The sequence below is a fragment of the Mesoplodon densirostris genome, chromosome 17 (genome assembly GCF_025265405.1).
Source record: "Mesoplodon densirostris isolate mMesDen1 chromosome 17, mMesDen1 primary haplotype, whole genome shotgun sequence".
Classification (NCBI taxonomy): domain Eukaryota; kingdom Metazoa; phylum Chordata; class Mammalia; order Artiodactyla; family Ziphiidae; genus Mesoplodon; species Mesoplodon densirostris.
In genome coordinates, this window is record NC_082677.1 from 67,920,326 (window position 1) to 67,943,123 (window position 22,798).

At 43.7% G+C, this 22,798-nt stretch overlaps 1 protein-coding gene across 7 annotated transcripts in view; it reads right to left on the reverse strand.

Annotated features, from left to right (window-relative positions):
• GGACT (gamma-glutamylamine cyclotransferase) overlaps positions 1–22,798 on the reverse strand; it is a 46,754-nt gene that overhangs the window by 19,341 nt on the left and 4,615 nt on the right. For 2 of the 7 annotated variants that reach the window (XM_060080292.1, XM_060080294.1), the window contains exon 2: positions 22,442–22,606. The gene's annotated coding sequence lies outside the window, so the exon portion shown is untranslated. Of the gene's footprint in view, positions 1–21,868; positions 21,968–22,441; positions 22,607–22,798 lie in introns of those variants that run through there. The other 5 variants (XM_060080293.1, XM_060080289.1, XM_060080296.1 and 2 more) reach the window with 4 other exon arrangements.

Consider the following 22,798-nt stretch of genomic DNA (forward strand, 5'->3'; position numbering starts at 1 on the left):
TCGGCGGCATCTGTAGAAGCTAAGCCTCTGCAGACCCAGCCGCCCGGCAGCTCCACTCCAGGCAGAGGCGCCGCAGAAAGGCGGACGCACGTTCACCAGAAAGACACGAGAATATTCCGGTCAGCACCATTTAGAATGGCCCAAAACCAGACACCACCTAAATGTCCCTCAACAGTAAAGTGGGCTAATGAACAGCGGTAAACTGAGAAAAATGCTACAGCAATGAGAACGGACAAGGCTGTTCTGTGTAACACGCATAAACCTCAAAGCAATGCTGAGTGAGAGGCAGACAAAAACAGCACATACTGAGTGATTATACATTTACTTTAAAAAAAAAATGAATGAGTTCATTCATTTTTTTGGCTGCACCGTGAGGCTTGCGGGATCTTAGTTCCCTGACCAGGGATTGAACCCAGGCCCGTGGCAGTGAAACCACCAAGTCCTAACCACTGGACTGCCAGGGAACTCCCATGATTGTATTTACACAGAGGTAAATCACAGCCCGACTAATCTCTGCTGCTGGATGTCAGGACAGAGGTTACCGCTAGGAGGAAAGCGATGCCTGGAAGGTCATGAGGACACCTGATCTAGGGGCTGGGTGCATGGGTGTGCTCCAGTTATGAAAATCCATCAGGCTATCTGATTTCTACACTTCTCTGATGTGTGTTATGCTTTCATAAAATATTACATTACATTTAAAGAACACATACAGTAACAGAGTAGAGAACAGATTTGTGAGGACAAGACTTAAAACACACAGGAAAACCAGAGCGTACAAAACAAAGATACATAATTAAGTGCTACACGTAAGTTAGTGGAGGTCAGAGGTGAGGGAGACCCAGGCTTCATAGAAGTGGCCTGGCCTGAGCTGGACAGAGAAGCAGATGTTCCCCAGGCCGTGAAATGGGAGATGCCCCTACTCCACACCCCTCCAGGGCATAAGAGCTAAGGAGGGATCCCCAGGGGAACGGAGGCTCCAAGGCATATCACAGTTACTCTCAGCTTGAAGAAACTCCTATCATGGAAGAGTCAAATGATACCAACTGGAAGCAAACAGATAAACCCAGAATGTGAAACATTCTGTGGGAGAAATTTTTTTGAAAGTAAGGGTGGGAATTCCCTGGTGGCGCAGTGGTTAAGATTCCACCGGCCAATGCAGGGGACATGGGTTCCATCCCTGGTCCGGGAAGATCCCACATGCCGCAGAGCAACTAAGCCCGTGCGCCACAACTACTGAGCCCACGTTCCAGGGCTGCAAGCCACAACTACTGAGCCCACGTGCCGCAACTACTGACGCCCGAGTGTCTAGAGCCCATGCTCCACAACAAGAGAAGCCACTGGAACGAGAAGCCCGCACACCACGACGAAGAGTAGACCCTGCTCACCGCAACTAGAGAAAGCCTGTGCGCAGCAATGAAGACCCAACGCAGCCAAAATTAATTAATTAATTAATTAATTAATTAAAATAAAAAAATAAAAAATAAAAGTAAGGGTGATTTGCCCTGGATTAAGAGACCTAAGATACATAACAGCCCTGGGTAAGGTGTGGACCTTGTCTGGATTCTGATTTGAACATATCAACTATAAAATGACATTTCTGAGACAATCAGGAAAATCCTATAGGCATATGCCTAGGTAAAAGATGACACCAAGGAATCACAGTTAATATTTTTAGGAATGGATAATGGCATATGGTTCTATTAAAAAAAAACTTACTTTTAAGAGATGCATATGGAAGTATCTGGGGGTTGTGAAATATCATAATGTGTAGGACTTTAAAACACTTCAAGTAGGGACTTGCCTGGTGGTGCAGGGGTTAAGAATCCACCTGCCAATAGAGTGGGCATGGATTGGATCCCTGGTCCAGGAGGATCCCACTTGCCATGGAGCAACTAAGCCCATACGCCACAACTACTGAGCCTGCGCTCTAGAGTCCGCACGCCGCCAACTACTGAGCCCGTGCGCCACAACTAATGAAGCCCGTGCGCTCTAGGGCCTGCGTGCCGCGACTACTGAGCCCACGTGCTGCAACTACTGAAGCCCACATGCTTAGAGCCCATGCTCCACAACAAGAGAAGCCACTGCAATGAGAAGTCCACGCACCACAACAAAGACCCAATGCAGCCAAAAAAACAAAAACAAACGAAAAAAATAAAGCATCTTTTAAAAATAAATAAATAAAATATTCAAGTTAAAAAAAAAGGATCAATGAAGCATATGTGGCAAAATGTTGATCATTATTGACTCTGGGTGATAGATATATGAGAATCATTGTACTAGTTGCTCTACCTTTATGCCCCTTGCCAAAATAGAGAGAAAATATGAATTGCCAACATAAGAAATCAAAGACAGGACATCGCTATACATATTACAAACATTAAAGGGTAATAAGGGAAAACAGTGAACAACTTTATACCAGTAAGTTTTACAACTTAAAGTGGAAAAGTTCCATTAAAGGCACAAACTACCAAAGCTCACTAAAGAAAAAATAACTATAACTTTTCTATAACTTTTACTCAGAGAGATAGATGGCTTCACTGGTGAATTCTACCAAACATTTAAGGAATAAATAATGCCAATATTAAATAAACTTTTCCAGAGAACAGAAGAGGAAGGAATACTTCACAACTCCTTTTATGAGGTCAATATTACCCTAATAACAAAACCAAATAAAGACATTCATAGAAAAGAAAACTACAGGCCAGATACCTCTTACGAACATAAATGCAAAAAAGTCCTGAACAAATAAATATTAGCAAATCAAATCCAGCAATATATAAAAAGGATCATACATCAGTACCAAGGACTGTTTCATCCAAGGAATGTAAGTTTAATATTTCAAAACTAATCAACGAATCACCATATTAACAGATTCGAACAGAAAAACCTTACAATGATCTCAATAGATGCAGGACAAGTTATTTGACAAAATTCAACAATTCATGATAAAAATTACCAGCAAACTAGGAATAGAACTTCCTCAATCTGATAAACAGCATCTATGAAAAACCTACAGCTAACACCCTTTTTAATGGCGCATAATCAAACACTTCCCCCTTCAGATTGGAAACAAGGCAGTGATTCCACTCTCCCTACTTCTATTCAACATGGGATAGTGCAGCCTAGCCAGGGTAATAAAGAAGAAAAGAATAAAAGGCATACACCTGAGGAAGAAATAAAACTACCTTTGTTTGCAATTGACATGATTGTATAGAAAATCCTAAAAACAGACAAAAAAGCTACTGGAACTAATAAGTGAATTTAGCAGAGTCTTAGGCCACAGGATCCATATGTGAAAATCAACTGTATTTGTGTATACTACCAGAGAACTAGTATATTTTAAAATATAAAATATATTAAAAAGTGGGAATTTGAGGGGCTTCCCTGGTGGCGCAGTGGTTGAGAGTCTGCCTGCCGATGCAGGGGACATGGGTTGGTGCCCCCGTCCGGGAAGATCCCACATGCCGCGGAGCGGCTGGGCCTGTGAGCCATGGCCGCTGAGCCTGCGCATCCGGAGTCTGTGCTCCGCAATGGGAGAGGCCACAACAGTGAGAGGCCCGTGTACCCGCCCCCTCCCCAAAAAAGTGGGAACTTGAAATTTTAAAATCCAGTATCATTTGCAATAGCACCAAAAAATCTGAAATACTTATGGAGATTAACAAAATATGTGCACGACCTGTAGCTAAAAATTTAAAACACTGTTGAGAGAAATATATAGCAAGTGGAGAGATATACCATGTTTTCATGGATCAGAACTCAATATTGTAAAAATGGTAATTCTCCCCAAATTGAATTATAGATTCAACATAATCTTAATGAAAGTCACAGTAGGTTCTGGGTTTTTTTATTGGGTTTTTTTTGGTAGAAATTGATGAGCTGATTCTAAAACGTATATAAAAGCTCAAAGTAGCAAACAGAATAGCGAAAACAATATTGAAAAAGCTGAACAAAGCTTGTATTTCAATACTTACTATAGAGCTGTACACAGAAGACTGTGGAATTAGAGAAATTATAGACATCAAGATCAACGTTGTACTGAGTCACAAGATGTCCCTCAATTTTGTCCACCCCACCCCCCCGCCAACAACAAAAATTAGCATCCATCCACAAACAAAAGCACCTCTGTGGGAGCTGTGGGATCCAGCGCCATTCGCCAAGGGACTCAGGTGGAGTCTTGCCCACCTGCACATCAGGTAATAGGGGCTGTGGAACCAGCAGGAACCTGTGAGTAGCTCCAGCCCCACTCAGCCGCCATCTCGGAGCACCTGGAGAACACTGACCTGGGCAATCACCCACGGATGAGAGAGCCCTGGTGTAATCCAGGTTCCCAGAGGAGAGGTGCCAGCACGCCACCAGAGCAGAAAACAATGTGTTTGGACACACTGGTCACGTCAGAGGAACAGCTTGACTACGCCAGCATCACCCCTCCCCCAAGGTGGAACACTCATGGCTAAACAAGACCTTCTCAGCCCATGATTTCTCCCCTGGGGAAAAGGGAGAGGGTGAGTGAGCACCCAGCTTCCCCAGCTGTAGGGACACAGCCAAAGAGGCTCATTTCTCTCTCACAGAATCCAGAGTATTAAATCAGGGGCTCCATGACTGGAGGCAGGGAGCAGATGGGAGGAAGAGCCGCTTAGATTCTCGGAGGTCATTCATGGCTGTCTACATCATGGACTCCATCAGGAAGCCTGTCCACAAGCCCTGGGGAAGCCTCACTCAAGGATTCTCCCAACTGGCCTGCGAGCACCCCCAGCACCCCGCGTGCCTCACCCACACCTCCTCCCACTCTCAGGCTAGCTCCCTTTACATCCTCCTGAGAACGAGATGTGGTAGAAGGCTAGGGAGAAACCACAAACTTGAGCTGCAGCACCTATTTTGTGAAAACGAGAGGCTATCAACAGCCAGCCTAGTGCGTTGTTTGTAAGATCAGGAGAAGACACACAAGCCTAAGAATTCTGCCATAAAGGAAAGCGGGAGGTGTGGAGCAGGTGTATTCATACAAGGTGTAAGGAAGCTTCAGAATCTCTCCTAAAGGCAGTTAGGAAAGACTGGAGGAGGTGACTGCTACCCCAAATATGAAAACAGGAACACAAACTCTAAGGAACATGAAAAATCAAGGAAATGTGACATCACCAAAGGATCACAATAATTTCCCAGTAACCAAATCCAAATACATGGAGATCTACAATTTACTCAATAAAGAATGAAAAATAATTGTTCTGAGGGAATGTGAGCTACAAGAAAACCCAGAAGGGCAATTCAAAAAATTGAAATCAGAAAAACAATATGCAAACAAGATGAGAAAATTAACAGAGAGACAGAAATTATAAAAAAGAACCAAAGAGAAATTCTGGAGCTGAAGAACTCGAAGAAAGAAATGAAAACTGCAACAGAGAGTACCAACAGCAGAAGAGACCACAGAGAAGAAAGAATCTGTGAGTGAGATAGGAACTTTGAAATAACCCAGTGAGAAGAGAATGAAGAGGAAAGAATGAAAAACAGAGAAGAGAGCCTAGGAGAATCGTAGGACACCATCAAAAGGACTGATATATGAATTACTGGAGTTCCAGAAAGAGAAGAGAGGGAGAAGGGGGTAGAAAACTTATTTAAAGAAATAATGGCTGAGAACTTCCCAAACCTGGGGGAAAAATCTGGACATCCACATTCATAAAGATATAGATCACCCCATTATTTCAATCCAAAATGATCTTCTCTAAGACACGCTATATGAAACTGTCAAAAATCAAAGACAAAGTGAAAATCCTAAAAGCAGCAAGAGAAAAGGAGATTGTAATCTATAAAGGGATACCCAAATAAGCTATCATGTATTTCTCATTAGAAACCTTACAGGCCAGGAGAGCGTGGAATAATATATTCAAAGTGATGAAAGGAAAAAAAAAAAACCCTGCCAATGAAGAATACCCTATCTGGCAAAGTTATCCTTCAGAATTGAAGAGAGGACTTCCCTGGTGGTGCAGTGGTTAAGAATCTGCTTGCCAATGCAGGGGACACGGGTTTGAGCCCTGATCCGGGAAGATCCCACATGCCACGGAGCAGCTAAGCTCGTGTGCCACAACTACTGAGCCTGTGCTCTAGAGCCCGCGAGCCACAACTACTGAGCCCGCGTACCACAACTACTGAAGCCCGCATGCCTAGAGCCCGTGCTCCACAAGAGAAGCCACCGCAATGAGAAACATGAACACCACAACAAAGAGTAGCCCCCGCTCACTACAACTAGAGAAAGCCCACATGCAGCAGCAAAGACCCAACGCAGCCTAAAATAAATAAATTCTTAAAAAAAAAAAAAAAAGAAATGAAGGGAAAATAAGGAATTATCCAAACAGCCAAAAGCTGAGAGAATTCATCACTAGACCTGCCTTATTAGAAATGCTTTAGTTCTTCAAGCTGAAACGAACAGACTCTAATCAGTAGCATGAAAACACATGAAAATATACAATACACTGGTAAAAGTAAATACATAGCCCAATTTAGAACACTCTAATACTGTAATATGGTGTGTTAACCACTTAACTGTGGTACAAAGGTTAAATGGCAGAGTACTAATAGACAGTTACATCTATAAGATGTTTTATGTGAGTCCCATGGTAACCACAAGCAAAAGCCTACAGTAAATTCACAAAATATAAAGAGAAAGGAATTGGAGCATACCACCACAGAAAGGCACCAAGAAAGGAAGAAAGAAACAAGGGAACTATAAAACAGCCAGAAAACAATAAGATGGCATTAGTAACTGCTTACCTACCAACCATTACCTAAAATGTAGATTGCATTTTCCAATCAAAAGACATGGAGTGCCTGGATGGGATTAAAAAAAACGAGACCCAACTATATGCCACCTACAAGAGATTCACTTCAGCTTTAAGGTCACACATAAGCTCAAAGTGAAGGGATGGAAAAAGATATTATGCACCCAACATGGGAGCACTTAAATATGTTAAGCAAATAGGAACAGATCTGAATGGTGAAATAGACAAAACCACAATAATAGTAGGTGACTTCAATACCCCACTTTCGTCAATGGATAGATCATGCAGACAGAAAATCAACAAAGAAGCATTGGACTTGAACCACAGATTCGACCAAATGGACTAACAAACATATATAGAACATTCCATCCAACAGTGGCAGAATATACAATCTTCTCAAGCACACATGGAACTTTCTTTAGGATAGATTATATGTTAGGTCACAAAACAAGTCTTAACAAATTTAAGAAGATTGAAATCATAGCAAGTATCTTTTCTGACCACAGTGGTATGAAACTAGAAAGCAACAACAAGACAAAACCTGGAAAAATTTATAAATATGTGGAAATTAAGCAATACCCTCTTGAACAACCAGTTAGTCAAAGAAATCCAAAGAAAAAAATTTTCAATCTTCAAGCAAATAAATGAAAATGGAAACACAACATACCAAAATCTATGGGACACTGCAAAAGCAGTTTTAAGTTTACAGTGATAAATGCCTATAGTAAGAAAAAAGAAAGATCTCAAACAACTAACTCTACACCTCAAGGAATGTGGAAAAGAAAAACAAATTAAACCCAAAGTTTGAAGAAAAAAGGAATAACAAAGATCAGAGCAAAAATAAATAAAATAGATACCAGAAAAATAATAGAACAACAAAAGTTAAAACCTGTCTTTCTAAAAGATAAAATTGACAAACCTTTAGTTGGACTAAGAAAAAAAGAGAGAAGACTCTAGTAAATAAAATGAAAGACATTATAACTGATTCCACAGAAATACACAGGATCACAAGAGTCCACTCTTCCCAAAGCTATGTGTAGATTCAATGGAATCCCTATCAAAGTCCCAATGGCATTTTTCACAGAAATAGAAAAAAAAAATCCTAAAACCTGTATGGAACCACAAAAGACCCCAAGTAGTCAAAGCTGTCCTGAGAAAGAAAAACAAAACTGGGAGCATCATACTGCCTGATTTCAAACTATACTACAAAGCTACAGTAATTAAAACAGTATGGTAGTGGCATAAAAATAAGCACAAAGACAAATGGAACACAGTTGAGAGCCCGGAAATAAATCCCAGCATATACTGTCAAGTAATATTGACAAGGAGCCAAGAATACACAACTGGGAAAGGATAGTCTCTTCAATAAACGGTGTTAGGAAAACTGGATAATCACAAGCAGAAAAATAATATTGGACCCTTATCTTACACTACTCACAAAAATCAACTTGAAATGGATTAAAGACTTAAACATAAGACCTAAAACTGTATAACTCCTACAAGAAAACACAGGGCAAAAACTCCTTGACGCTGGTCTTGGCAACAGTTTTTTAGATATGATACCAAAAGCACAAAGCAACAAAAGCAAAAAATCAGTTAAGTGGAACTACATCAAACTAAAAAGCTTCTGTACAGCAAAGGAAACAGTCCACAGAATGAAAAGGCAACCTACGGAAGGGGAGAAAATATTTGCAAACTATATATCTGATAAGGGGTTAATATCCAAAATATATAAAGAATTTATACAACTCAACAACAACAAAAATCCAATTTTTAAATGGGCAGAGGAACTGAATAGACATTTTTCCAAAGGCATACAGATGGCCAACAGGTACATGAAAAGGTGCTCAACATCACTCATCATCAGGGAAATGCAAATCAAAACCATAATGAGATATCACCTCACACCTGTTAGAATGGCTATCATCAAGAAGAGATAACAAGTGAGGATGTGGAGAGAAGGGAACCCTTGTACACTGTTGGTAGGAATGTACATTGGTTCAGCCACTATGGAAAACAATATGGAGCCTCCTCAAAAAGTCAAAAATAGAACTACCATAAGATCCAGTAATTCCACTTCTGGGTAAATATGCAAAGGAAGTGAAGACAGGATAGCGAAGAAATACCTGCACTCCCATGTTCATTGCAGCATTTTTCACAACAGCCAAGATATGGAAACAACCTAAGTGTCTGTCAACACGTGAACAGATAAAGAAGGTTTTGTGTGTGTGTGTGTGTGTGTGTGTGTGTGTGTGTGTGTGTGTGTGTGTAATATTATTTAGCCATGAGAAAGAAGGAAATCCTGCCATTTGCAACAACATGCATGGACCTTAAGGACCTTATGCTAAGTGAAATAAGTCAGACAGAGGAAAGACAAGTATTGTATGATCTCACTTATATGTGGAATTTTAAAAAGCCAACCTTGTAGAAACAGTGAGTAGAATGGTGGTTACCAGGGGCTGGGGGGTTGGGGGAAATGGGTAGATGTTGGTCAAAGGATATAAATATCCAGTTAGAAGACAAGTAAGTTCTGGAGATGTAACACACAGCATTGTGAATATAGTTAACAATACTGTATTATATACTTGAAAGTTGTTAAGAGAGTAGATCTTAAATGTTGTCACCACAAAAAAGAAATGTAATTAAGTGACACGATAAACGTGTTAGCTGACACTAAGATGGTAGTCATATTGCAATATATAAGTGTATCAGATCAACACATTATACCTTAAACTTATAAAATGTTATATGTCAATTATATCTCAACAAAGCTGGAAAAAAATCAATGAAATATTCTTTTGGGGGTGATGAATATGTAAAATTAGACAGTGCTGGTGGTTGCACAATTTTGTGAACATACTAAAAACCAATGAATTGTACACTTTGATATGGTAAATTTTATGGTATGTGATTTATATCTCAATAAAAATAACTGGTAAAAATAAATCAGAATAGAATAGAGTCCAGAGGTAGACCCACACTTGTATGGCCAACTGTTTCTGATAAAAGTGCCAAGGTAATTCAAGGTGAATGGACAGTCTTTGAAACAAACGGTGCTGAAAAATAGGATACCCATATACAAAAAAAAAAAAAAAGAACTACAACTCTTATCTCACACCACATAAATATACTTCAATAAACTCAAAATGTATCCAATTGCAAGAGCTAAAATTCTAGAAGAAAAACCTTTTATTAGGAAACAAAAAGTAAATAAAAAGAAAACATGGATAAGCTGGACTTCATCAAAATCAGAAATGTTTGCTCTCAAAAGGTACCCATGATTACATGAAAAGGCAAACACAGACTGGGAGAAACTATCTGCAAAACAAATACTACATATCTGATAAATGACTTGTATCCAGAATATACAAGGAACTCCTAAAACTCAGGAAGAAGCAAAACAACCCAATTAAAAATGGGCAAAAGATTTAAACTGACACGTTACTAACGATACATGAATCTCAAGTAAGCACCCGAAAAGATGCTCAACATCATCATTAGGGAAATGAAAATAAAAACCACAAAGTATACCATCATGCACCTACTAGAATGGGCAAAATTGAAAACACTGCTAATATCAAGTATTGGTGGCAAAGATGTAGGGTAACTGAAACTCTTATAACGTGGCTTCTGGGAATCAAAATGGTGCAGCCACTTTAGAAAACAATCTTAAAAGTAAACATATTTTTACCATATAACCTAGCAATCTCACTCCTGGGAATACACCTGCCATAAATGATTTCATATATTCACATAAAGACCTATACCTAAATGTTTATAGCAGTTCTATTCATAATAGGCAATAGTTAGAAACAACCCAAATGTCCATAAACTTGAGAATCCATAGACAAATTGAGGGATGTAGATATAATGATATGCATAAATCTGAAACGCATATGCTGAGTGAAAGAAGCCAGACACATAAGACCACGTGCCATATGATTCCAGTGACGTTCTGGAAAAAGCAAATCACAGCGACAGAAAACAGAGCTGCGGCTGCTGGGGGCTGAGCACAGGGGAGAGAAAACTGACGCAAAGGGGCATGAGGTACTTTCTGGGTGGATGGAAATGTTCCATATCTGATTATGGTAGTGATTCCATGAGTACATACATTTATAAACATTCATTGAAATTTTAAAAAATTCATTAAACTTGAAATATTAAATGGGTATATTTTATCACATGCAAATCAATAAAGCCTATCTATTTTTTAAAGGCTATCAAACATCAGCATTTGAACAAAGTCCTTTTTTTTTTTTTTTTTTTTTTTTGCGGTACGCGGGCCTCTCACTGTTGTGGCCTCTCCCGTTGTGGAGCACAGGCTCCGGACGCACAGGCTCAGCGGCCATGGCTCACGGGCCCAGCCGCTCTACGGCATGTGGGATCTTCCCGGACCGGGGCACGAACCCGTGTCCCCTGCATCGGCAGGCGGACTCTCAACCACTGCGCCACCAGGGAAGCCCGAACAAAGTCCTTTTATCCACCATTTTACTTGCTTCTTGTAAAACATTCGTACTCCATAAACTTTAGGCCTTTTCTTTGCCAAAGTGACCCACCCATTCCTCTCTGCTCCAATGTGAATGAAGATGGCTGAGAAGCCTTTTCTCTTTTAGCTGCTACCCAGGGGAGCTTCACTGAAGTCCATTTCCAGAGACAACGTGAATCACCCTGGAGTCAAGTTCCAGCCTGTGCGGCATCGCACTTCCCGGCTGGGTGAAAACCCCTTCCTCAGCCAGGCCCTCAGGAAGAAAACGTCCCCAGGACATCAAGCAAGAACCTGCAAGGCCTGCTGACCATGCCTGTCTCTACTGTTCTCCCCAGATGACCCTCCCAGTTAAAGACTCACAACCACTTCACCTGCCAGCATCACTTGACCCCATTAGATCCCTTTGGCTTGCCTGCGTTTTTGGTTCTGTTTGTTATAGGCATTTCCATTTCACATAATAGATCTTTGTTTTGCTAGACTCCTGTCCAAGTTTTCTGTTTATGTTTAAGTGTGGTCCTGGGACAGAGTGTCCTAAAGTACAACGAAGTTATTTTCTAAAGAACCAGGAAATGTGATCTAGCAAGACTGATGTGTATGTGGAGAAATCTTTGATATCCAGAATATCTCCACGGCCCAGGCTGCACCCCTCCCCCATCTCCTCCAGGGCTCGGCATCGTGGGGGTCATTTCATCCCAAGCACACGCCTCCAGACCCCATCAGTCATGCACGGTCTCATCTACCCCGTCCCAAGAAACAGTCCTCTCTTCCCTCCCTGACTTTCGACTCCACACTCATTGGTGAGCCCTTGGCTATACTCACCTATGTCTCATTAAACGTTAATATTCCTGGGACACTTTTATCTCTCAGTTTCAGTATTTCAAGTTATATTTCTCTTATTAACTCACCATTGCTTATCTAAACCTCCTTGAACTCACCATTAATTATCTAAACTTCCTTGAACTCTGTTTTACTGGTTTTCTTTTTCTCATACACGCAAAAGTTCCCTATTAGTTACAAGCTGCCCCAGTGAGCTGCTCATTCCTGATTGTTGTTAAGAGGTAAGACCCACCTCTTGCCTCACTCCTCCCATTCCTGACCCAGTTGGGAGCCTGTCTCGCCACTGAGGGCTCTTCTGAGACACGAGGCCTCTCTTCCCGGGTGATACGAACACCCGAACAATGTGATTTTGAAACGTGCACAGTGCAGGCTCCACGTGGTCCTCTTTTGCTATTGTCAAAAGAAAAGCAAATCTGTGTGTCAACATCCCCTTACTTAGAAGAACTCAGCCACGGTGCTGCCCGAGGATGCTGTTCACACCTCCACCTGGGGCCCCAGGTGGCAGAAGCGGTGCCGGGGTGGGGGGGACTGGCTTCGGGATCAGACAGGCCCAGGCAGCAACGCTGGCAGATGACAGAACCTCTGGGCCTCTGTCACCTCCTTCTCTGCCCAATCGCTCAGCCGTACGTCACAGAGAAGGGTGACAGCACGGGAGAGCATCCAGCTCGGAGCCTTCCACGTGCAGGCACCCAGCAAATGGAGTCTGTCTGAGTCTGCTCGGGCTGCTATAACAAAATTACCATGAACGGAATGACTTATAAACCACAAACATTTATTTCTCACAGCTCTGGAGGCTGAGAAGTCTGAGATTAAGGCACCTGCAGATTCAGTGTTTAGTGAGGGCCCACCTTCTGGTTCACAGAGGGCATCTTCTCACTGTGTCCTCACCTGGCAAAAGGGGCCAGGGAGCTCCCTGGGGTCCCTTTATAAGGGCACTAATCCCATACATAAGGGCCCCAACCTAGTGACATAATCACCTCCCTAAGGCCCAAGATCCAAATAACCATCACACGCACTGGAGGTTAGGATTTCAACATATGAACCTTGGGGGGACACAAACCTTCAGGCCACAGGTAGTAGAGTTATTCTGAATGACATAAACAACAAATAAAAAATTATTAGTTCTGCTCAAAAGATCACCCTCCAGAGTCTCCCTGCCCTGAGAAGACAGCGGAAACGGAGCCTTGCTGCCTGGGGCGTCTTCCTGGCCGTATGCGGCAGCGGGCTTCAAAGGGACTGGGTCCGGGGCAGCCCCTGGGTGACCTCACTCAGCCTCACTGGGAGCAAACTCCCATCTTGCCTGCCTCACAGGCCCCACCACAAGGTTAAATTCGCAGAAGTACGCGGGACCCTTGCCACGTGGAGAGGAGCTGAGGTCTCCCAAGACAGACGGAAAGGGCCCAAGGCCTGCTGGCTGTCTCGTGAGCGAGCTCAGACGCGCCCAGGTCAGCCCCCAGAGACCCCAGCCCCACCAGCAGGGCCGGAGCTACCCAGTGAGTCTCACCCCCAACCGTGGGAGGGTGTCTGTTGTTTGCAGCCACCGATGCTGGGGTCATCTGTTCCGCAGCTACAGGTAACACGTCCGAAGGGTCAAGTCCAAGGCTCTTCGCGCTGGCTCACCGTCCAGACCCGTCTCTCCCCGCCTCATCCAGGCCAGGCCTCACACTGCCCTGGGGGTGCGACCTGTGCCCCGCTCTGCTCACAAGGCTGCCACTGCCTCCGGCCACTCCTCAGGCCTCCGTGTGCAAAATTCCACTCAGCCTGCAAGGTTGCCAGGTCACCTCAAACACCCTCCCTCGGGGGCAGAACTGACCCCAGAACAGGCAGCCCCTTTGCCTTCATCGCAGGTCCACCAGGTCTGTCTCCCCATCTGCTAGGAGGCCCAGACACTCAGCCTTCAGCCCTCGGACAAGAGACAGGGCGGGCATCCAGGAGACGTTTGCTAGGAGAGCTGCCAACCTGACGGCCCTCCCGCCATGTGTTCATGTCCGTTCCCCACCAGGACCCCCTCATACACCCACGCCACAGCCCTCAACAGCAGGACATCAGCGCAGGCACTTGACCACCCTCTCTCAGACCCCTGTCAAGTTCTGTCACTTGTCCAGTGATGTTCTTTACAGCGAAGGACCCCGTGCAGAATTCCAAATGCGTTCCTCGTCTTGTCCTTCAATCTCCTCCAACCTGAAACGATCCCTCGGTCTTTCTTTGACTTTGATTTTCATGCTCTTTTAATGATTTCAGGCCACCTGTTTCTGTTCCTCAACTTGTTTTTTTCCGGCTTTGCCTCATGGTTAGATTCAGGTCACCCATCTTCAGCAGGAATCTTCTGGAAATGATGCTGTGCTCTTCTCACTGCCTATTGGATGGCACATGACTCCAATCTGTCCCGTCATTGATGACACTCACTCCGGTCACCCAGCGAAAATGGTGACTGCCAGGCTGCTCCCAGCTTCACGGTGAAGTTATTCTCCCCCAAGCCCCGCCTGACACAAGTTGATGAAAATTTCATAAGGAGATACTTTGAAACTAGGTAAAAATCTCATTTACCATCAAGCTTGCCAGTTGTTCAATTATCCGTCTGTATCTGTATTCCCCTACGTGAGGAAATGTTGCACTGGGCCTCTCCAAGAGCTTGCTGAGTCCCCAAGAAAACCACCATCTACAAGGACAGTTGAGGACCCCCTCCTGCTCACTATGCAGGGAGCAGATCAAAGCTCCGGCCCCAAACACCACAGCATTCAAGAGAGGTGGCAGCTCACAGCAGCGAAAACGGTCCCGGCTCGCCACCAAGCCAAAGGGAGAAAGCGAAAAATAACCTCAGGAATGGGGGGACTGGACATGAGAACCACTCTTTTGGAAGTACTAGGCAGACTGCAAAATCAGCCGGGAGGCCAGGCTTGTTGTGTTTCAGATTCAGATTCATCTGAATCTCTGCAAGGAAAACCCAAAGGGCTGTTTATTTTATTTTATTTTTATTTTATTTTATTTTATCTTTTTGCGGTACACGGGCCTCTCACTGCTGTGGCCTCTCCTGTTGCGGAGCACAGGCTCCGGACGCGCAGGCTCAGCGGCCATGGCTCACAGGCCCAGTCGCTCTGCAGCATATGGGATCTTCCCGGACCAGGGCACGAACCCGTGTCCCCTGCTTCGGCAGGCGGACTCTCAACCACTGCGCCACCAGGGAAGCCCAAGGCTGTTTATTTAATGGGAAGACACTATAGAAGTTTCTCTACTTATAAATTCGGACAGCAGTGTAATTTCTTGATACTGTTCCCACATCCTTTGGATCACAGGTGTAGGTGTTACTCCAGGCAGCGGGGGAGCAGGGTGTAGGCTGAAGGACACATGCTTTTGAACTGGACATGTTTCATTTCCAATCAGGTGAAACCCTGCTGCCTTTAGTGGTGAAACCTCGTTCAAGGTGTTCCATCCCTCTGAACCTCAGTTAACGCCACCTAAAAAATGGGGATAGGGCTTCCCTGGTGGCGCAGTGGATAAGACTCCGTGCTCCCAATGCCGGGGGCCCGTGTTCAATCCCTGGTCAGGGAACTAGATCCCACATGCATGCTGCAACTAAGAGCTTGCATGCTGCAATAAAGGAGCCCACAAGCCGCAACTAAGGAGCTGGCCTGCCGCAACTAAGGAGCCCTGGAGCCACAACTAAGGAGCCCGCCTGCTGGAACTAAGACCCAGTGCAACCAAATAAATAAATAAATACTTTTTAAAAAGGGGATAATAATGCCCACCTCAAGGACTGACGTATGAGGATTATATGAGGTAATATATATCAAAATTCTGGCACGTGGTGATTTTAATAAGTATTGGTCCCCTTCTGAGAGAGGGTAAATTACAGAATTATTATAAGGACTAAACAACAGAATGTATCACAGATATATAAGTGCCTGGCACAGAGCTTGTGTCCAACAGACGTTAGCTCCTTTTTAACTTATCCACACAAAAAGCCATATCCTAGTTATCTAGCGTGGTTGAATGGTGTTCTTTATAATGAAGTTTGACCTTTTATACACAGAAAAGAAATTGTATAAATAAAACCTCTCTGCATTAGTAATATAATATATAATTATAAAGATAATTATAATAATATTATAATAGCTAAGAGGTGGAAGCCACCCAAGTGTTCATCAACAGATGAACAAATAAACAAATGTGGTCTCTACATATGATATTCAGCCTTAAAAAGAAAAGGACTGGGCTTCCCTGGTGGCGCAGTGGTTGAGAGTCCACCTGCCGATGCAGGGGACACGGGTTCGTGCCCCGGTCCGGGAAGATCCCACATGTCGCGGAGCGGCTGGGCCCGTGAGCCATGGCCGCTGAGCCTGCGCATCCAGAGCCTGTGCTCCGCAACGGGAGAGGCCACAACAGTGAGAGGCCTGCGTACCGCAAAAAAAAAAAAAAAAGAATAAAAACGGAAAGGACTCCCGGCACATGCTACAACATGGATGAACCTTGAGGACATTATACTAAGTGAAATAAGTGAGTCATAAGAAGACAAATACTGTGTGATTCCACTTATACCAGGTACCCAGAGTCATCAAATACATAGAGACAAAGAAGAATGATGGTTGCTGAGGGCTGCAGAGAGAAAGGAGCGGGGAGTTGTCATTTAGTGGGTACAGAGTTGCAGTTTTGCAGGATGAAATAGTTCCGGAGATCTGTTGTACAACAACGTGACTATACTTAACACTACTGAACTGTACACTAAATATGATGGTAAATTTTATGTTTTTTTAACCACTATTAAATATAAGAAAATTAATTTTTAAATGATGCACCTTGTAGGTGCTCATAATAACACAGGGTCATCATGCTGATTCATTATGGACTGTGCTGCAGATAGATCTATGCAGCCTGCAGTCCAGAGCCAAATCCGTACTCAGGAGTTGTTCTGGAGTCCGCTTTCTTGAATAAATATCTTGGATTTTTAAAAATTCAGCTGGTAAAGGAAAAAGTGGAACTTGATATCTTTCACTAAATATTATTTGTCATTACCATTGGAGAATTTTAAGACGTTAAAATAGGAAGAAACTTTAGAAATTACTTTTTAAAGTAGAATAAAGTGAAATCTAGACTTAACCGAACTAAATTATTTGCCTAAGATCATAAGTACAGGTAGAAATTATAAGAGGTGGAAAGAGAAACCATCTCCTGGCTCCCTCTACCATCCACTTCTATCAATACAGTGGACTTAAGCTCTCCAGAATTCCTCACCTCTGAACTGCACTATTTAATACGCTGCCACCAGGGGGCAGGAGGTGTATTAGCCTGGTGTTCCAAACCCTGGACTTAAAGCCCCAATACATTTCCATTATGCCTTCCTCCAACCCTCCTCCAAAAAAAATATACCTAAGACTTAATGAATGTCAACAAGCATCAAATTTAAAGAACATCCGTAACAACTCTTAAAACAAAGACCTGGGTCCAATGGAGGCAACATCCTTACTAATCCTTCAGTATTTTTGACTTACTCCAATCCTAATTGATGTAAGGGCCAATTCATATTAGTTTTTTGTGGGTTTTTTGGGCTACATTGGGTCTTCGTTGCTGCGTGCAGGCTTTCTCTAGTTGTGGCGAGCGGGGGCTACTCTTTGTCGTGGTGCGCGGGCTTCTCACTGCGACAGCTTCTCTTGTTGCGGAGCATGGGGTCTAGGCGCACGGGCTTCAGTAGTTGTGGTGCACGGGGGTCTGTAGTTGTGGCACACGGGCTTAGTTGCTCAACGACATGTGGGATCTTCCCGGACCAGGGATCAAACTTGCGTCCCCTGCATTGGCAGGCGGATTCTTAACCACTGTGCCACCAGGGAAGTCCCCATATGCTAGTTTTAAACCAAAATGACTTAACCATAGAAACCCATGCCTTTTGTTTACATTTTGAACCGAATTTTCCTAGTATTTGGCCTCCAAGGCTTTAGACCACAGCAACCTCAAGCCCATCTGGCCACCTGTCCTCAAGCCCTCTGGCCACCTCTCCCTTCGTCTGTCAGGCTCGGCTTTTCTTTCTGATGCCCTATGTCACAAGGGAAGGTCTGTCAATAGGCCTAACCCTCCAGCAACTTTTCAGAAGCAAAAGCAGAGAGGTTCTAGTCACAAAGCAAAACCTATATGGACACCATTCTTCCAATTAGATGACAGTAATGTCCACTCATTTTAAACGATAATACTACCCACTGGAAGCTCAAACCACAGCAGCTAATGGGCGAGACTTGAATTTAAAGATAGGCCCTCCCTCAGCAATGGCCTTGTCCACGCTGAGACTCCACAGTTTCACCTAATGCTAGCGGTGAGGTGACGACAACAGCAGGGACATACTGGAAATTAGTCCAGGAGTCAACTCCACACTTTCAAGCAACAGTGACCAGTGACCATGGTCCCTAAATCAGCCAAAGGGAGATGTATGAGCTTTATTTCACAAATTTCAAATGGTTTTCTTCCTTGAGCTCGACATGCTTTAATAGGAAAAAGGGATTGAAACGCAAGCTTTTCCTACGGCCTCAGACATATGGAAGCAGTCCATTTTTAAACTACAACAGTGTTCACCACAGCTAACAGGCATTCAAAGAAATTACTCTCTGTTTATGTCCATCTGCTCTCGTGTCATTAACTATTCACCCATCAATGTAATCCAGCATAAAACTGACGGGAAGAGCAATCACGGTGCTAACGGTAAAACAGGAAGGAGACATGCACAAAATACATATGTACGCGGTGATACAATGGATCACCGCAAAATGGATCGTGTACCCAGACACTATTCTGTAATCCTCTGCCAACTATGATATGTCAGCTGGTGAGAGTCAAGAAAGACCTTATCTATATAAAATAATATGGTTTTAATTTACTTATTTCCCAATATAGAATATTTAACATATTTAAATGTAGAACATCACCAGAAAACCAAAAATATTTATAAGATATATAAATTTAATTCAGTAACATTCAATTTATTTAAAATATTTGAGCGTTAATTACCCCTTCCTGCCATTGTCATCTGCACTTAGGAGGATATAGCAGATAAATTAATGAAAATTATTAATATTTCTATATCTCATGATGGTCTTAATAATTTATGAGCATTAAATGAGTTCTGAAAAGCATTCTTGGGCTTCCCTGGTGGCGCAGTGGTTGGGAGTCCGCCTGCCGATGCAGGGGACGTGGGTTTGTGCCCCGGTCTGGGAGGATCCCACATGCCGCAGAGCGGCTGGGCCCGTGAGCCATGGCCGCTGAGCCTGTGCGTCCAGAGCCTGTGCTCCGCAACGGGAGAGGCCACAACAGTGAGAGGCCCGCGTGCCACCAAAAAAAAAAAAAAAAAAAAAAAAGAAAGAAAAGCATTCTTTAAGCCCTTATTTTTGAGAAGAATCACAACTGCTTTGAATTACTCTTTCTCCCTTGATTTGGTTTTCTGTAAAGTTAGATGCAGATTATAAAAGCCTAATAAAAGCTGTGAGGGGAAATTAGAATATCTTCTAAATGAATAAAGAACAGTTAGATGGCATTCTTCGGAGCATTTATGAAAAATAAGGCACTGGTTTCTTTTTTCTTGTCATTTTATTATAAACGTTTCCAGCCCTTTTCAAAAGCAGAGCACAGTAAGCCCTCGTGTACTCACACAGCATCAGGATCCATGCACCATCCTGGGTTTGCCATACTTGTTGCATTTGCCCTCCTTTCTTTGTTTTTTGAGTTTTTGTCCATTTGCATGCTTCTGGAGAATTCTGAATACCTGAAACTATGTCATTTCACCCCTAAATATTTTGGTACTGAATTTTACTTAAAAGTTTAGTTTTTATTTTTTAAATAAATTTATTTATTTATTTATTATTAATTTTTGGCTGCATTGGGTCTTCGTTGCTGCACGTGGGCTTTCTCTAGTTGCGGCGAGCGGAGGCTACTCTTCATTGTGGTGCGTGGGCTTCTCATTGCAGTGGCTTCTCTTGTTGAGGAGCACAGGCTCTAGGCGCGTGGGCTTCAGTAGTTGCGGCAGGTGGGCTCAGTAGTTGTGGCTCGCGGGCTCTAGAGTGCAGGCTCCGTAGTTGTGGCGCACGGGCTTAGTTGCTCTGTGGCATGTGGGATCTTCCCGGACCAGGGTTTGAACCTGTGCTTCCTTGCATTGGCAGGTGGATTGTTAACCACTGCACCACCAGGGAAGCCCAAAAGTTTAGGTTTTTAAATAACTACAATCTTACCTAACAATGAACAAAAAATCCTTAATATGCTGTATTCATATTTCCCCAGTTGTCTAAAATAGCCTGTGCGGCTGATTTTTTCAAAGCAAGGTCAAAACAAAGCTCTTTCATTGTCTTTGGTTTGTATCTTGCTGAAGTCTCCTTTAATAATAATAGTGGATGTGTGCCATCTTAGCTTAATTCAGAATGCTCTTATTCTGATGTCTACCTTCTATTTTTAACTCAGTGTTTTACAATAGTTGCATGCTCTCATGCTTTCATTCTGTATTATTATTATTATTTGAATTTATATAAAGTAAAATGACCTTTTTTGTTGTATAATTCTATGAGTTTTACAGTTGACTGATTCCTGTAACCATACAGAGCAGTTCCATCACCAGAACTACCCAGCCGCTTTCCTGGCTGGGTGCAGGGAACCGTGAGCGGGCGGGGGCCGGGGCGGGAGGGGGTGTCCGAGGGACGCAGCGGTGCTTGCTCCCTCTCAAGCGGGAGATGCAGAGTCAAGAAAACACATTCTCCTCTAGAGCCTCCAGGGGGGACACAGCCCCTAATTTCAGCCCAGTGACACCCAGCTGGACTCTTGGCCTGAAGAACAGGACAACCAATCGGGGTGGTTTCTGGCCACGGAGTTGGTGGCACTTGCTCTGGCAGCACCAGGAAACTAAGACAAAGTCAAACCTGCTTCCTCCAGTCGCCAAGCCCTCACCTGGGCCCTTTCTCTGCTGTCACCTTGCCCTCCTCATTTCGCCACAAAGGAGGGCACTTTTGATTAAGAGACGTGTTTTCCACGTCTCACATCTCCACTCAGAAGTCTGCTCCTCTGACCAGTTCTCCCAGCCCTACTTAAGCAGCCCAGGCGAGGTCATGACCCCACTCCACACAGCTCTCAGCACCTGCTCCTCTCCCGTGGCCCTGGCTTGACTGAAGTTACTGTATCCTCTTCCTCAGAGTTTACACTTGAGCGTTTACAAAATGCTAAGTACCACGCAAAGGAATTTTCCTGCGTTTTCCCATTCAAGCCTCCCCAAAACCCTATCAGGTAGACACGGTTATTATCCCACATGTTTTAAATTAAAAAGTCCAAAATCACCCAGCCAGTATGTGGCAGAGCCAGGTGTTGAAGCCAGGCAGGAGTTGGTGTCCTCAGCCATGACATTAACATGTGCCTCTTATGTGAAAAATGTAAGTTCCGAGATCTGGTGCCTTTATTGACAAAATACTCCCAGTATTCAGCACACAGTAGATAACAGTTGCTGAATGTGAATGAATGGGACAAAACGGCTTTTCCGCCTACTGTTCTTTTTTTTCAGAAACTTTTTTACTTTGGGAAGTCAAATATATACAGAAATAATGATATCATGATTCCCCCAAATACCCATCTCCCAACTTCAAGACTTATCCATGTAGGGCCCATTTTAAAGCCAAAATATTACACTCTTTGGTAGAAAGGGCCCCCTTCAGTATTCTTCTTTATCAGAATCACATGTTCCTAGTTTTCATCATTTATCTGTGTTAACACAGACTTTTATTTATTTTTATTTTATTTATTTATTTTTTGTGGTACCCGGGCCTCTCACCGTCGTGGCCTCTCCCGTTGAGGAGCACAGGCTCCGGACGCGCAGGCTCAGCGGCCATGGCTCATGGGCCCAGCCGCTCCGCGGCATGTGGGATCCTCCCGGACCGGGGCACGAACCCGTGTCCCCCGCATCGGCAGGCGGACTCTCAACCACTGCACCACCAGGGAAGCCCTAACACAGAGTTTTAAAAAAAGATCTTGAAATGGGCAGGTCTTTCCAAGCAAAACAAAGAAACTGTAAAGGGGAGATTGACATTTTTTCCCTATGTTAAAATTAAATGTTTCTGCAGAGTGTAAGTACTGTAAACAAAGTAAAAAAAAAAGGGGGGGGGTGTAACATATATGACAAAAGATTAGCACCCTCAATGTATAAAGAATTCTTACACATCAGTAAGAAAAAGACCAAAGGCACATTATCTGGAAACATGTGTTCAGGGAAGAACAGTTTCCCTACTATTCCTAAAAGACAAAAAGACAGGACTCCCAACTGACACTCTTATCAAGATACCTCCTCTGGTGTTCTACAGTTTAGGAACAGCAAACACTCCAGAACAGAGGAAAAAACAACTCTCACCTGTAAGCTTGTTTCTTCAAAACCGTGTTGCCCTGGAATCCCACATCATAGTGAGTCGGAGTCTGAAAAGCGTTTGACCGCAGAATCCTTCTGAACAGGACACCAGAAGCCGTCCCGCCTCACAGCGTGACCAGGAGCCCATGGACAAGTATCCAGTTCTCAGTCCTGCCAGGGGTGAGATGAAGAGGAAGGGGAGTGAAGAAACCTGAGAGTTTAAGAGACGAGGGGCTTAAAAGACAAAAGCACTTCACCCAGCCCCCTGGATGGCGTCTCAGACCTTGGGGGTGGGCCATGGAGGGAACTGCCATTCAGTGCAAAAACGGGATCCACCAGCCCAAGGGGCCGCAGGATGCCTAG